This window comes from Cyanistes caeruleus, chromosome 1 (genome assembly GCF_971803275.1).
Source record: "Cyanistes caeruleus chromosome 1, bCyaCae1.hap1.1, whole genome shotgun sequence".
Taxonomy (NCBI): Eukaryota; Metazoa; Chordata; class Aves; order Passeriformes; family Paridae; genus Cyanistes; species Cyanistes caeruleus.
Window position 1 is genome coordinate 77,546,872 of NC_141701.1, and position 14,529 is coordinate 77,561,400.

At 35.2% G+C, this 14,529-nt stretch overlaps 1 protein-coding gene across 6 annotated transcripts in view; it reads right to left on the reverse strand.

Annotated features, from left to right (window-relative positions):
- CDH18 (cadherin 18) overlaps positions 1-14,529 on the reverse strand; it is a 438,213-nt gene that overhangs the window by 400,949 nt on the left and 22,735 nt on the right. For 2 of the 6 annotated variants that reach the window (XM_086898493.1, XM_086898437.1), the window contains exon 1: positions 9,926-9,976. The exons of 1 other annotated variant lie outside the window; for it this stretch is intronic. The gene's annotated coding sequence lies outside the window, so the exon portion shown is untranslated. Of the gene's footprint in view, positions 1-9,692; positions 9,977-14,529 lie in introns of those variants that run through there. 3 more of the 6 variants (XM_086898471.1, XM_086898423.1, XM_086898458.1) reach the window with 2 other exon arrangements.

Below are 14,529 nucleotides of genomic sequence, written 5' to 3' on the forward strand. Positions count from 1 at the left end.
CTGCACAATAAAAATTGAAGTTAATGAACAATCGAAAAAAAATTAAAACTGCCTTTAGTAGAATATTCTGGGTAGGTTCCTTTTAGCAAACAACCAAAATCTAATTTTAAAAGGCCACAAAAGCTGATACTTTTATTCTCTAAGACAATTTACACATACCTAACTCCAAAGGTGAATCAAAACAGTATTAACATCACATCTTCAATGTACGTTATTATACCACGCAAGGCACTAGAATAGTATGGCAGTATAAAAAGACCCAACACTTAAAGTGAAGTTTCAGACATTATTTCTCTGTGCTCTCTTCATACCCTGTACTTTTTTACAGCATAAGCTTGAAAATAATAATGAAATCACAACCATTTTATCTTCAAAAGCATCACTATTACTGTAGAAAATGCCTCAGATGCTTAAATGAAGACAGGGTTTACGTATATGTATATGTATATGTATATGTATATGTAAATATAAATGTATATATGTGTATATATATATGTAGCTCTGTGTCATACAACCAACAGTATTAACTGACCAGGAATCAGTAATTAAACTATATTATAATTCAAAGACTCCTCCAATAAATCCTCTCATAATGAACACATGAATGTGCAATTGCTGTGCAATCCTTCTGGACCCCTTCCCACATTTATGGCCCCTGGCTGCAGTCTGTCACTGCTGGAATTGTACCTGGAATGCAAGTTGCTACAGAGGAGCAGGCAGAGCACAGGAGCTGGTGACTGCTTCTCTCTTGCTTAAAATCCTGCATCACTGTCCTGTCTTTGTCATGAGAGCTCAGAAGAGGGTGTTCTTCATGTCATCATGCTATGTAAGTTCTAAGGTAAGTTCTCTTGAGTGAGAAGACACACTGCAGCATCACACATGAGCTCATAGCTACACATTTGGCAAGACTACACTTCATCTGCTTTCAGTGTGATCAATGTGTCCCTGTGGTTCACTGCATGAAATTCTTAATTGTTTCCATTTGCAGTTTGTGCTTTCTCAGACCCTGAGTTTCCACTTTTTACAAGGTGTAAGTGAGGTAAAGATGGCACTTATTTTGATATCTTTTCAGAGTATAGTTCTTTTTTATAATGGTAATAAGCATATGATAAACCAGAATTTTAAGCAGCAAATAAATGAAGACGCTTATGAGGTTAAACAGTCTTATTTCAGTATAGAAAGATATGTTTAATTAATCCCATGTTACTCTCTTGAGACTGACAAAAAATTGTACCTAAAAGGACTTCATACTTAATCTCTGATTTCATGTCTTCATTGAATTAATTTTTTATGGATTTTTCTTTAACATTTTCAGAATAATGTTTGAGAGAACATTCCAGAACACTATGTATAATCCTCTCACCTTAAAAGAAACCAAACAAAAAAATCCAAGACAAAATATACTTATGTAGATCCTTAATCATAGCTGTTTTACTCCATACAGTATAAAATGTCATAGTTCTTTTAATTCAACAGTCAATGTATTGGAAATCAATTTAAAACAAAGAACTGGACTGGCCAAAAGAAGATTTTATATTTTATACTGTGAACAATAATGAGGATCATAACAGCAGTTACTATAATCTATTATCTGTTTGGAATCACTACTCGGAAGAAAAAGGTCAAAGAAGCATTTAAAAATATAAATTAAAAAGTATAAAGTAATTTCTTTTTTTTTTTATTTAGCAAACTATTTGCAACTTCAGGAACACTACTACAACAGAGTGGTGGTGCTATGCTAAGTAAGGTTGCTGCAATATAGAGAACAGTAACTGACTCAGAAAATACATCATTTTTCTTTTGTAAGTGACCCCTCAGTGGTGTGGGTATTCAGGAAGGCACAAGCAAAGAAAGGCCCACTAAACAGTTTAATGATTTCCAAAGACTAAGAGGAATGCCTAGTACTGTCCATACAGCCAAATATATCACAATCCTGCAGTAATTAGTCTGTAAAACTAGGATGTTTGAAGAAAACTAGCCATAAAAAATTAAATAAAATAAGAATATTTCCTAAAGCACAAAAGAAAATTGAAATGGCTGTTGAAGGCTGGTAGTTCCTGACTTCCAATGTAATGAATACCACAGGGACAAGAATGCAGAGTTTCACAATCAGTCTTTCATTTTTCTGGGAAACAAAAGAATGAGGAGTTCTGCCCTATTAGGAGTAGCAGGAAATTTTAACTCTATGCTCTTCATGTCAAATAGGGGTGCCTCAGGCTTATCAGGAGAGCTGTCCTATTCATGAAGAAAACTGCATGAAGATTTTTTTAGAACTGACAGGTGGGTGTGAGACTCTTAGAGGGAATCTGACTACTCCCCTCCATCTTTTGAACCAGCAAAATCTTTACGTTTTTTTAGTTCTTAACTAACGTCCCTAATGCAGAGGACACTGTGGCAGCAGAAACTAAAAAAAACCTTTTCTGAATAACAAAAACATGTAAAAGTTCAAATCAAATAAACATCAACAATGAAAACTTACTTGGTAGAATTTGAATTCTTAAAAATTTCTACTGCATTGCAGAAATCTATTTGCTAGGCGAGACCATCATGCACAGTGTTATAAAGATCACGAGCACACAGTTACTCCACCATTCATACTTCTTGCCATGTATTAGATATACAGGAGCCAATTGTGCACTCCTTGTCTCAGAAATAACCAGAAGTAAAATAATTACAGTGGGTTCAGAAAATAAAGCCCATGGACATCTGGAACATGAATTAGGGCACTTACTCTCAGCTTGCTAGTCACATGTTGATGTTTTAGAAAAGCACAGCTTCTGAAAGGCCACTGTTCCTCTGAGCCAGTCTCTTCCTCCACCTCCTTCCCCAACCACTACCAAAATAAAGGATCAGTTTTCAGGAATGGGAGACCCCTCATTCAGCTGTACAGTGGCAGTAGTGCTGGTGAAGAAGGAGGCAGAAAAACAGCTGAGAGCAGGGAATATCCCTCTTTAGTAGCAGGTTGTGTTTATCTTAAAATTTAAACTAGACATAGAAACTTACAGAAGATGATTTATTTTTAGGCAGTTAAAAAGGCAGTCCAGATTCTGCTGTATCCAGGATGTTATTACCGATTGTTCATTGCTATTATTTTTACACTTGTCTGGTAAATGTCAGGATGGGAAACAGTAAGAGTTGTGCAGAAATTTGTCAAAGAATTATCAGGGAAAAGAATTCTAAAAAATTTTAGATGGAAACACTTCATTGATTCCGGTTGATTAATGAGAAACACTTCAGAGAGATTCAAAGTGATTTTAGAAGTTATCTTTGCAGGACATACATGATCCATTTGCAGTTCCTCAGCAGATACATTAATTTCATAAAATGGACGTGGTTTTATAACAAAAAAAGTATTTATTGCTAATAATATGCTACTATTTTCACTATTTTTTAATTGCAGTCATAATTTTATTCAATATTCAATACTGACAGCTGCAAGCTTTCAGAAATTACAGGACAGCTTTAATTTAAAATATGAGATTTCAGACAAAGGCACCTTCTATCTCTTGAACTGTGCTTTTTCTTAACTAGTATTAGTTCATATTTTCAGGCAGCCAGAAACTAAGACCTTTTATCTTAAAGTAAAATGGGCCTAAGATCTGAGATTTTAATAATGCCATGTTGAGGAACTCATACCTAATCTTGAAAGCTGAATGAAACATCAGAGCTGCAGTACTAAGATATGTATTTACTTCACAATGAACAATAGAAATACCCAAACAAGCCAAAATTGTTTTACACCTTGGGATGATAAATTCTAATACCTTGGGATGATAAAAACAAAAAAAATCCCATACATATAAAACTCTGAAAAATCAAAGTACTTTAAAATTAATTGCATAAAAATATGAGTATCTCTAAAGAAATTATTATCAAGTTCACTGCCATTGAGCACATGGCACAGTAGAGGGTAAAAACTATTTTCCTTCCCACTGAAACCAAGACCCAGTAAGACTTATCCACCATTTTGTATTAATTGCATGTTTGTGAGACAACCAAGAAAATCTACAAGAGTTACATGGCTAAAATCATGCTTCTAAACAATAAATATTAATGTATGATTAATTAATCTATCATTAAATATTAAATTCAGCAAAGAAAGATTTGATAGGGCTGTATATCGCCTCCTTGTAAAAGTCAAATATTTTCCCCTAGGACTGGTGTACTCTCTCAAGATTTTTAATTAATTTTTTATCCCAGTGTAACTGTTGCAACAGAAATGTGTAGGAAAAAACATCCATTGAAGACAAATTACGTGACAAAGAAATGTTATCACATGCTATAAAATCAGTGACTGACAAGTAATTACACATTGCATGGTACATAACCAGAATCACAGTCTGTTCCACCGATCTTCCTTGGCTTCAACAGGGAATAGCCACTTGCAATAATAGAAGTAATTTTTATATCTTAGCTGTTTTACATCTCTGCTCCACAACACATGTTGAAGTATTCAATATTTTGGTGTTCAAATCCTGCTGTGTAGATTTAATAGAGAGAAGCATGGGGGAAAAAGGCTTATTCACTGCAGAAGGATGTATTTTTTTCACTTAAAATCTGTTGTGTTATTGGCAGTAATTCTAGTACTGAATTTGGGAACACAAGATCTTTTCAGGATGTATTTTAACTTAAAAAGAACACTAAGTACTTCTTCACCAATAAATGTTTAAGGAAAAATATCCAAAATGTATTGTTCTATGATAATGAAAATATAAACAGTATCACTAAATTACATAAATTAGTAAATGAGGCAAAACAAAATACACAGCAAAGTGTGAAAGTCTGCTTTGATATTAAGTTATCCACATAATTAGGACAAGAATTGACTGCAGAGAAGTGTAGAAAGACTGTAGAAATCCCCATGAATATCATAGTACTAGAAGTGAATGAAGATAGATTTAAAATGCAAGTAAAAAAAACATATATCAATTCCAGCTTCACAAATAAAATAATGGATCCTGAGTTATTCATTAAAAATTTAAGACCAAGTTCATGGGAAAAGTTTTCTTTTAAGCAATAATTCACAATTCTATTTAAATATTAAGAAATACAAGGATGATTAAGAGGAAAAAGGAAAGGGAAAAAAAAAAAAAAAGCCAGAACAATATGATTCATTCATTCACAGGAATTGAAGATTTTGTAAAACTGTTGTGTTCTGTTGTGGTCCCCTATCTTAAAAATAATATAGTAGAATAAGACAGAAAAATGAAAAGGATTATCAAATTATATAAAACTTTACACAGAAAGAATTAGTTTAGACAGGTATGTCATACTATGTAATAAATGTATGGCTTTTAGAGGATAGATAATGACTGATTATTAAATCTTCCAAGAATGAAGGATTATGAAATGAGGCTTTTAAGGACAAGACTCCAAAGATATAAAAGAAAATGTTACATGGAATTGGGTTTTAAAAAATGTTTAAAAAAATTGCTGTAGATACATAAAATTTACATGGATTCAACAGAAAAAATAGAAGAGAGATACACTGATGGTTACAAGTTATCTAGATATCTCAAGGCTGAGAAAATATTAGAAAGAGTTTCATATAGGCCTATCCTATTTATGTATCTCTTCCCTAAGCATTTCTTTACAGGCAGTTCTGGACACAGAATATTGAGCTCTTGGAACTTGAAGGTGTTTACAGAAGTAAAAACTATAAGAAAAAAATAATATTTTCCATATTACTATGTAGCATCTGCTGAACTCTGAATTTACTAATAATTAATACCTTATTTGGCTATGTGCCAAAGGCCATGCTTTGGAAAAAAAGATATTCTGCTTTGGGTGCATTTGGTTCAGAAGTTATATTACAAAGCTGATAATCATTCTGTTCTCCTCAGTAATTGTGGTAACTTAAAGTATATGAATAGAAAAAATATCAGATGCAAAAACCACAAGATATGAATAAGAAATGTCAGGAAAAAGTGTTTCTGCTGTAAAACATAACCATAATTTGATCGTAAATTTCACTGTATCAAAGCATTTTCATTCATTATCTCTGCAAAAAATCTCAGACAGCAAGAAGGATGATGCTCTACAAACTCTTAACTTACTTTATACGAGAAATTACTGATTTCTCAGCCTAGTTTTTGTTTTATGTTATCAAGTACCCAGATTTTCTGGTCTTAAGCCAAGATAATGCAGAAATGCATTGATGAAATCAAGATATTTCCACAGAGCATTTTAACTTGGTAGAATCAGCTATTCATCATTATAAATAGCCAGAATTTTTCTACCTGACCTTTCTCAAGCTATTACCTGGTATGGTTGGATAAATATTTCTGCAATACTTAATTAAATTATTGTAAGATAATGCATATACATAGACTAACATAATCAACTGGAAGTCATGTAAACACTGAAAATAAACATTTGTCTGGTCTCATTTCCATCTCACCTTTTTGCACAGTATTTTTTTCAGAAAATTAAATTCAGAAAATTTGTGCTATTAAAAACAGACACTAGTTATGCTATTAAAAATAGACACTAATTTGCATACCTAACATTTCTTAATATTTGCTAAGTAAGATAAGAATTTTTGTGGTTCTCTGCTGTAGAAACTTATTCCAGGCTACTTTTATACTAGTGCAGACTTCCACCATTTACACCTGGATCTCGTTACTTTGAAAGAATAAGGCTTGATGTTTTTAATTCAATAATATATAAAAGGTAATAAAACCAAAACAAACCAATCTACAGTAAAATCAATAGTTTCTCAATAGTTTCCAGGAGAAAGTAGATTAGGCAATAAATTGGTTTCCACTGGAATACTGTATCTTTCAACAGATGACACCCAACCTAAAAATTCAGTTCACACTTTCGTCATGGTGCCATAGTTATGCTATGTCAAATACTTCAGAATCATAATTTTTAATTTAAATGTTACTGTGTGTTCTTTCTATGGAATACCTATATTGTATATGACATACAGTGTGTAATACATACTTCTAACATGGAAGAAATTTGACCTGTTCAAGGAAAAAATTTCTGAAGAAAGAATATTTGAGAAAAGGTAAGCATCAAGGGCATAAAGCTATTAATTTACTTTATTTTCCAACAGATAACATTCAGCCACTTTTAGTGACTCTATACATATCACAATGGCCTTGAAAACATTTTTCTTTACTAGAAAAATTATTGACACTATCAAAGACACCAGGAGTATAATATTTAAGAGTATTAAATAAAGTATTAAATAAACAGGCCTTACACAAAGTATACTAGGCCTGTGTTTTTTTGTTTCCTTAAAAAAAAAAAGGCAAAAAGCCCAGAAGAAGCTAAACAAAAACTCACATCCCTTAATAATGATGCTAAATTTAAATGTGTCTATATTGACACAGGAGATTTTAATTGCATTAATATCTTTAATTATAGATTAGAATCTACCCAATGTAATTCAAGTGTACAGCTTCATGGGCTATTCTATCATGTCCTCTTCTAACAGCTACAAATTCTCTCACCACAACTTCTCCCAAATAAGGCTGTTTTCCATGCACTGTGTAACTGAAAAACAAATAGGACTAACTCTCTTCATAGGAATGGCTTATAGGTCATGGTTAGGAAACTGTAGCTAAACCTCCCTTTTTTAAAAAAAATTACCATGTATATGACATATGGTGCACATGAAGGAAGCTAATTGACTCAATGCTAATTCTTATGAAATTATTATAAGTATAAAAGATCATAGGTATTTTAGCACGGGTTGTGAAATAATGCTACATGCAAAGGAAGTGTTATGGTACAAACTGAGGCTCTGATGTACGCCTAAGGTAGAGCAGACATCTTTTAAGGATGACTGTAAAACAAACAAAAAATATCATAATATTAATTTGTAAGTAGAATATTAAGATTGCAATTAGAATAATACCTGTGTTACTGAGGCACAAGTACTGATGATATTTTTAGAAATGCTCCGCTGTGTGTAATCAGGGAAAATTATTTTCTTCATACTTGTTTGCAAATCACATCCACTTTTTTTCATTTGCAGAGACTTGCAGGTGTTCCCCAGAAAGAGGCACGTTTTCAACATAAGGGTGCCTGTCCCATTCTGTTACTCTCACCAAGACATGTCTGGTGGTCCATTTGATGTACCTCCACCAATCACTCCTATCTGTCAGGCAAGAAATGCAGCATCAAGCTGTGACTGAGATAGTTGTACCTGACAGAACTCCTTCTGGAATACATGTGCACTCTGGAATGTACATGGACACACTCACACACACTGGGGAAATACATGTACACACTCATGCTCTCCCCACCTAGCTCAGCACAGCAGAAAGAGATTCTAAGAGCACGTAATGCCAGTTGATAACATTTTACCTGCTCTTTGTAACTTTTATCCCATGAGTGCTTGGAAACTGAAAAATGGAAATCAAAGTTTGAATCACATGGTTCAGAATCATTAAAATAAAACTTTCTAAAGCCTTTTATCCATTCCTATTTTTTTACTCTGTGTTGATGCATTATATAATATAAGCCATTATCTGACTGGCACAAAATTTCTCTATTTGGGTTTCCATTAGCAGAAGATGATGATTGAACAATATTGGTCTGGCTCTTCCTCTGTCTCAGTGAATATGTTAAGTAATTTCCATTAAAGATTTTCATAATATCTTTTTGCAAAGAGGGATGATCTAAACTGTATTCATTAAAATCTTTTTCATAAATAAGGCTTGGATAATACCTTTTTCTTTTTTTCTTTTTTCAAAAAAACCCCTACACTTAAGAGTTGAATGCTCATGAAATATAATTAGTCCATATTTTACAGAGAAACTAGAATGTAATATAGCAGTTAGATGGAATAAAATGAAATATAGAAACATTTTTGCATTCCTGATGTTCAAATCTATTCCATGCAAAGCAACAGTCTTTCCTTTTCATTTCCTAATATTGCATAGAATTAGATGAAAACATTTTATTGCTACTCCTCTCTTTTTTTCTTGCAACTTTCTCTCCAAGAAAGTCAAAAATGTAACAATGGATGAGCATTCAGAGTTTTTAATAAAAGATAAGTCAGAGAAATCTATGAAAGTTATTATTATATATATTTGTTTAAAACAACACTGATTTCCATGGTTTACATTGTAGTGATAAGCGTAAATTTGCATTTGAAACCAACAACATTTACATGCCACAGAGAAACATTTTGCTGGTTTTCATAGGCAAATATATTTTTGCTACATAAATATGTTTAGTCTGAAAATCTGAGTAGGTATCAAAGCCTTTATTTTTAAATAAAAGGAAAATGTAGATCCTTGGCATTTATAGTTCACGCAAGTGGGAGAAACAAAAATAATCTGCCTAAATTTTAATCTTCTCAAAACCCATTTCAATACATAGCTTTTTCTTCTGGTGTGACCTCCCACTTTATAACTGTTTCAAACTAAATCAGACACCTGAGGATTAAATTAACTCAGAATATTTTACAATTAAGTACTTCAGAAGAAAACCGAGATTTCATGTTTTAATAAAGCTTAATTTTCTATAAATTTATATTTAAAATTATCTATAAATTTGTGTTCTACATCTCCACAGTCCTTTCCCTTACCCAGATCAGCTCCTTTGTCTGTCACACCTGGTTTTCTGGCTCCCTTCAGACTGTTCTTGTTGTAGTTGATAGCTTGAAATATATCTTTCCCCTCTTTTATTTGTGATTTCCCCCCCAGCTTCTCTTTCTCCTAATTGTTTACCTGGTGTCAAGTTACCATGGTTACTGAAGTTTCTCTCCTCAGCCCCACGGCGAGAGGCCGGATAGAGTAAAGAGAGGACCCCGCTGGCATTTCCAGATGCTTGAAGTTTCTTTAGCCCAGGAAAGCACGGGGTTGGGAGAAGAGAACCCTTCTTTCCAACACGGAAGTTTGTAACTCTGTTTTTCCTGTCCCAGAATGCCTCTGAGCTATGGAAGCTGGGAGGGCAGGCTTACCTTGCCTTCCCTTTCTTTCCCCCCTGGGTTGCCAGGAAACCAAGCCCCCCCTCTCTCCCCCCCTGCCCCTCTGTGGAGAATACTCCTACACCTTTGTGGGCATTGGAAGAAGTTGGTGTCTGTTATTTCTTATCTTGGTGTGTGTAACCTTGATTTGTAGAAAGTTTGTAAGATGTACTAACTGAGAAAAATAATTGGTTCTTTCTCTGATGTTCCCTCCCTCCGAGAAACCCTGTTAAAAGAGAGCCCCCAGACCCCAAATCCTTTGTCTCTCGTCCCTTGGATTCCCCTTCACAGAAATCGACTGTGGAATGCAAACCAGAGAGAGAGTCCCCCCCTGATTTCTTTACTCGCTCTATAGACTTGAATTCTTGAAGAAAATCAGTGAATCTCACAAACATATGCTGGCTCAAAACTCGAGTGAAGAGAAACCTCGTCACTGAGCTAGCCGGGCCACACTCGAGAAGATCGAGTCATGTTCTTTCTCCACTAGCCACTGCTCCCCTCAGGAGGCAAGCAGTGCAAGTGGTGGAGCAAGGCAACTGCTCTGGTTTTGGCTAATCAGCTGGGGGGTTAAACAGGTCAAAATTTGACACAGCATCAGGTTGACTGAAAATGATGTTACATTCTTGCTGTGCACCTTTGCCCATCTGGACTCATGATGAACTACTGTAAAAAATTAAGCTACATAGGAATTCCTTGACTGCAGGCACTTAAACTGTCTATACTGTTCACTACAGTTTGTCTACATTTGTCTGTCACACTGGGGTTCTGAGTTCATTCTGGATAATACAAGAATGGGGAGAAAAGTCTGAAAATCAGTATTACTGCAATTTTGTAGGTATTTTTAGTAAATTGAGGTAAAATGAGACTCAGCTATACCAAAAACCTGAAAAATTACAAAATTCAGCTACAAAAGCAGAATGATAAATGTTGTGCCACTAATTTTCTTTAAGTGTGTAAATCATTGTATGTGTGTTAGGAAAGCATTGATTGGGAGGGGAGTTAATGTGGGCAACAATCTGAAATATTCACACATAATTTTAAGTGTTTGATACACACATAATTTATATGAATTGGGATTAAAAAGAAACACCAAAATCCTAAACATGCTTAGTTTATACATCCAGTAATTTATCTAGGTTTGCAGCATAAATGACTGAGTAATTTCAGGTAACAGGACTCATTCATGTTAATGTACACTAATTCAGATGCCAATTATGATACTTTAACTGTCAACATCATTAACCTTGTTAATTCTTTCACTGTCAAAGGAAGGGTAAAAGCAAGTATGTATCATATTAAGAAGAATAACAAAAACTACTCTTGCAGACTGCTCTTTAGGGACAGATTTTATAGTAGACGATAGGGCTGAAGAAGCAAGTACAGCATTTTAATCACACATCCTTAATTTTCAAACAGTCCTAGAATACTACTATTGGATTGAAAGTTAAAATAAATTTTTGTCCAGAATTGCAATTAGAAATCTTGCTAATTGACCTGCCTAGTAAGGGGACAAGTAGACTCATTCAAGGAAAATCCTGTTTGTGCTTGTATGTGTACACCCATAAGTATCACCTCTGTGCCTGGGGAGATCATGGAACAGATCCTCCTAGAAGCTATGCTAAGACACATGGAGAGCAGAGAGGTGATTCAGGACTGCCAGCACAGTTTCATCAAGGGAAAGTCTTGTCTGACCAACCCAGTGGCTATCTATCACGGAGCTGACTACCTCAGTGGACAAGGAAAGGTTTACAGGTGTCATTTACCTGTAAATGTTTTACATTCTGTAAAGCCAACAACATCCTTCTCTCTACATTGGTGAGATGGGTTTGAAGGGTGGACTGTTTGGCTGATAAGGAATTTGTAGGACAGGCACATCCAGAGGGTAGTGGTCAATGGCTCAGAGTCCCAGCTGACCTCAGTGACAGCTGATGTTCCACAGGGGCCCATATTGGGACCAGTGTTATTTAATAGCCTAATCAATGACAAACCAGTGACATCAGGTTGATGAGGCATCAAACTTGCACATGGCACCATGCTGAGTGGTGCCCTTGGCACACCTGAAGGACAAGATGATACCCAGAGGGAGCTGACAAGCTCAAGAGCTGAGAGCATGGGAACCTCATGAGGTTTAACAAGACCAAGTGTGAGGTGCTTCACCTGGTTGGGGCAACCTCCCGGTATCAAACCAGGCTGGAAGATGAGCAGATGGAGACCTGCCCTACCGAGAAGGACTTGGGGGTGCTGATGGATGAGAGGCTGGGTGTGACCTGGCAAAATGCACTTGCAGCCCAGAAAGCCAAATCTGTCCTGGGCTGTATCCAAAGCAGCAGAGTAGGGGAGGGGATTCTGCCCCTCTGCTCTGCTCTGCTCTGGTGAGACCCCACCTGCAGTGCTGCATCCAGCTCTGGGGTCCCAGCACAGGAAGGACGTCGACCTGTTGGACCAAGTCCAGAGGAGGGACACCAAGATGGTAAGGGGGATGGTGTACCTCTCGAACAATGAAAGGCTGAAAGAACTGGGATTGTTCTGTCTGGAAAAGAGAAGACTTTGGGGTACCTAATTGCAGGCCTACAGTACCTGAAGAGAGCCTATAAAAAAAGCTGGAAAGGGACTTCTAACAAGGGCACGTAGTGACAGGACAAGGCTTGAGAGTACAGCTGCAAAGATTGATACTCTGAATTATGTGTGGAGAAAGCAGAGCTGTCTCTTTCTTTGGACCTTGACCAGTGGACCCAAGAAAGACACAATGGAGGCAGAATAAAAGCAGAAAATGCTTGAAAGGCTATAAAAGATAGAATGTGATGAACACTAGCCTCTCCATGAACAGTACAGACACTGAACAGTGAGGCTACCAATCATTCTTAAACTTCAAATCTGAAAGCCCTAAATCTTAAGTAAAGCACTTCTCTGGATGGTTTTCTGTGAGAACTATGTCATGCTCTGGGTTAACAGCAGTAAGAGATCAGCTAGAGTGGTAATGTTACAGTGCTAGCCTTAGTAAAGTACTCCACAATTTTCTAAGACATTGGCACTTTATGTACTGTTGGAGCTACAAGTAGAAGTTATTTTCAAGTTTTTGAAAGTAACTGAGCCTAGAAGGACATCTTTTGTTCTGTGAAGAATAAAGAATGACAATGCACAATTTTGCAAGGGAAATATGACACTATTCTCCTTTCCTAATTTTCAGGGGGAAAAAAAAGTGTTTTAATGTATTACAAAGTTGCTCATACTCATAGAATACATATCTAACACCTCTATTCTCTGAGCCAATTCACTATCACTGGGTTTCCAACAGGAAGTAAAGAAATAAATAACCTCTCAGGATCTTCTATATTAAACACAGGTTTAAATGCAAACAATCAGATGAAGAAAAACCTCACAATACCCAGGTGATCCTAAGTATACTGTCACAATGCATTTTTTAAAATTTATTTATAGATATGGGATTAATTTTGAGATCAGATTTATTGTAGTCACAGATATATATGTAACTCTTCTTAAGGGTTCTGTGAAAATGTTTTTATCCATTATTGCAAGTGGCTTGACTGTGTCACTGGGCAGAACTTTTTGTCCATGAACAACATTTAGTGTTGAGAAGAATAAGTATCAACCTATCTATCTAGATAGGTCTATCAACCTATCTCTCTACCTGTCTCAGGAAAAAATAATTCATGGATGAATTCCAGAATTACTAGAAATATCATTATCTAAAACATATTGTGTAAACTTCTTATTCTGACTAGATCCAGGAAATATCTTGGAGTCCCACTAAAACACAGTTAATTCACTTTCCAGAAAAAATGACCAAAAAAAACCCCCACAAAAATCCTAAGCAGTGTGTAGATCAGATGCCAATTCTATGAATTTCAAAAGAAACAGGCGTGGCAACTGAACTGAAATTAGTATATAGAACAGTCAAATAAACGGAATTGCAGAATTACAGATTACTCAAAGAAGGAAATCCTACATCCACATATAGTTTAGATTATCATTGAGGAAAATTATACACATGCACAGGACACATATTCAGCATTATACTGAAGATGATCCACAGCCTACAAATGAAGCAGTCATGCCAACAGAAATTTTTGAGTGAATGTGGTGTTCTTTTGTAGGAATACGGCATAATTAATCTTAGAAATCCAAAAATTTTAATTAATCTAATCCCTTGGTTAGCATTCTTTGAATTAATCAATGACTACTTTGCTGTCAGAGAAAAACAGCCCAACTATCAAAAAAACAAAGTAGAGAGAATTAACTGAAGGAAAGAAAAAGTAAAAAGATTTTAATGTTATTCTCCATTTACAAGAAGAAAATTTTCCATTTACAAAAAGAGAATGATAAAATCTCAAGGCAATATTCTCTTCTACTTAAGGAAATAAACAAACTCAAAACCTTCAACTTACATCTTTCTTTTTTTGGCTGTTCCCATCACTGAAAAATGGGATCACCAGAACCAAACTATTTGAATACAGGAAGTCATGTGAGGAGACACATTTCTGAATGTGTCTCCTTTTTTTTTTTATTCTCATTATCTGATTATCTGATATCATTATCATTATTATCATTATTCTGAAATAACTATACCAAACAGGATT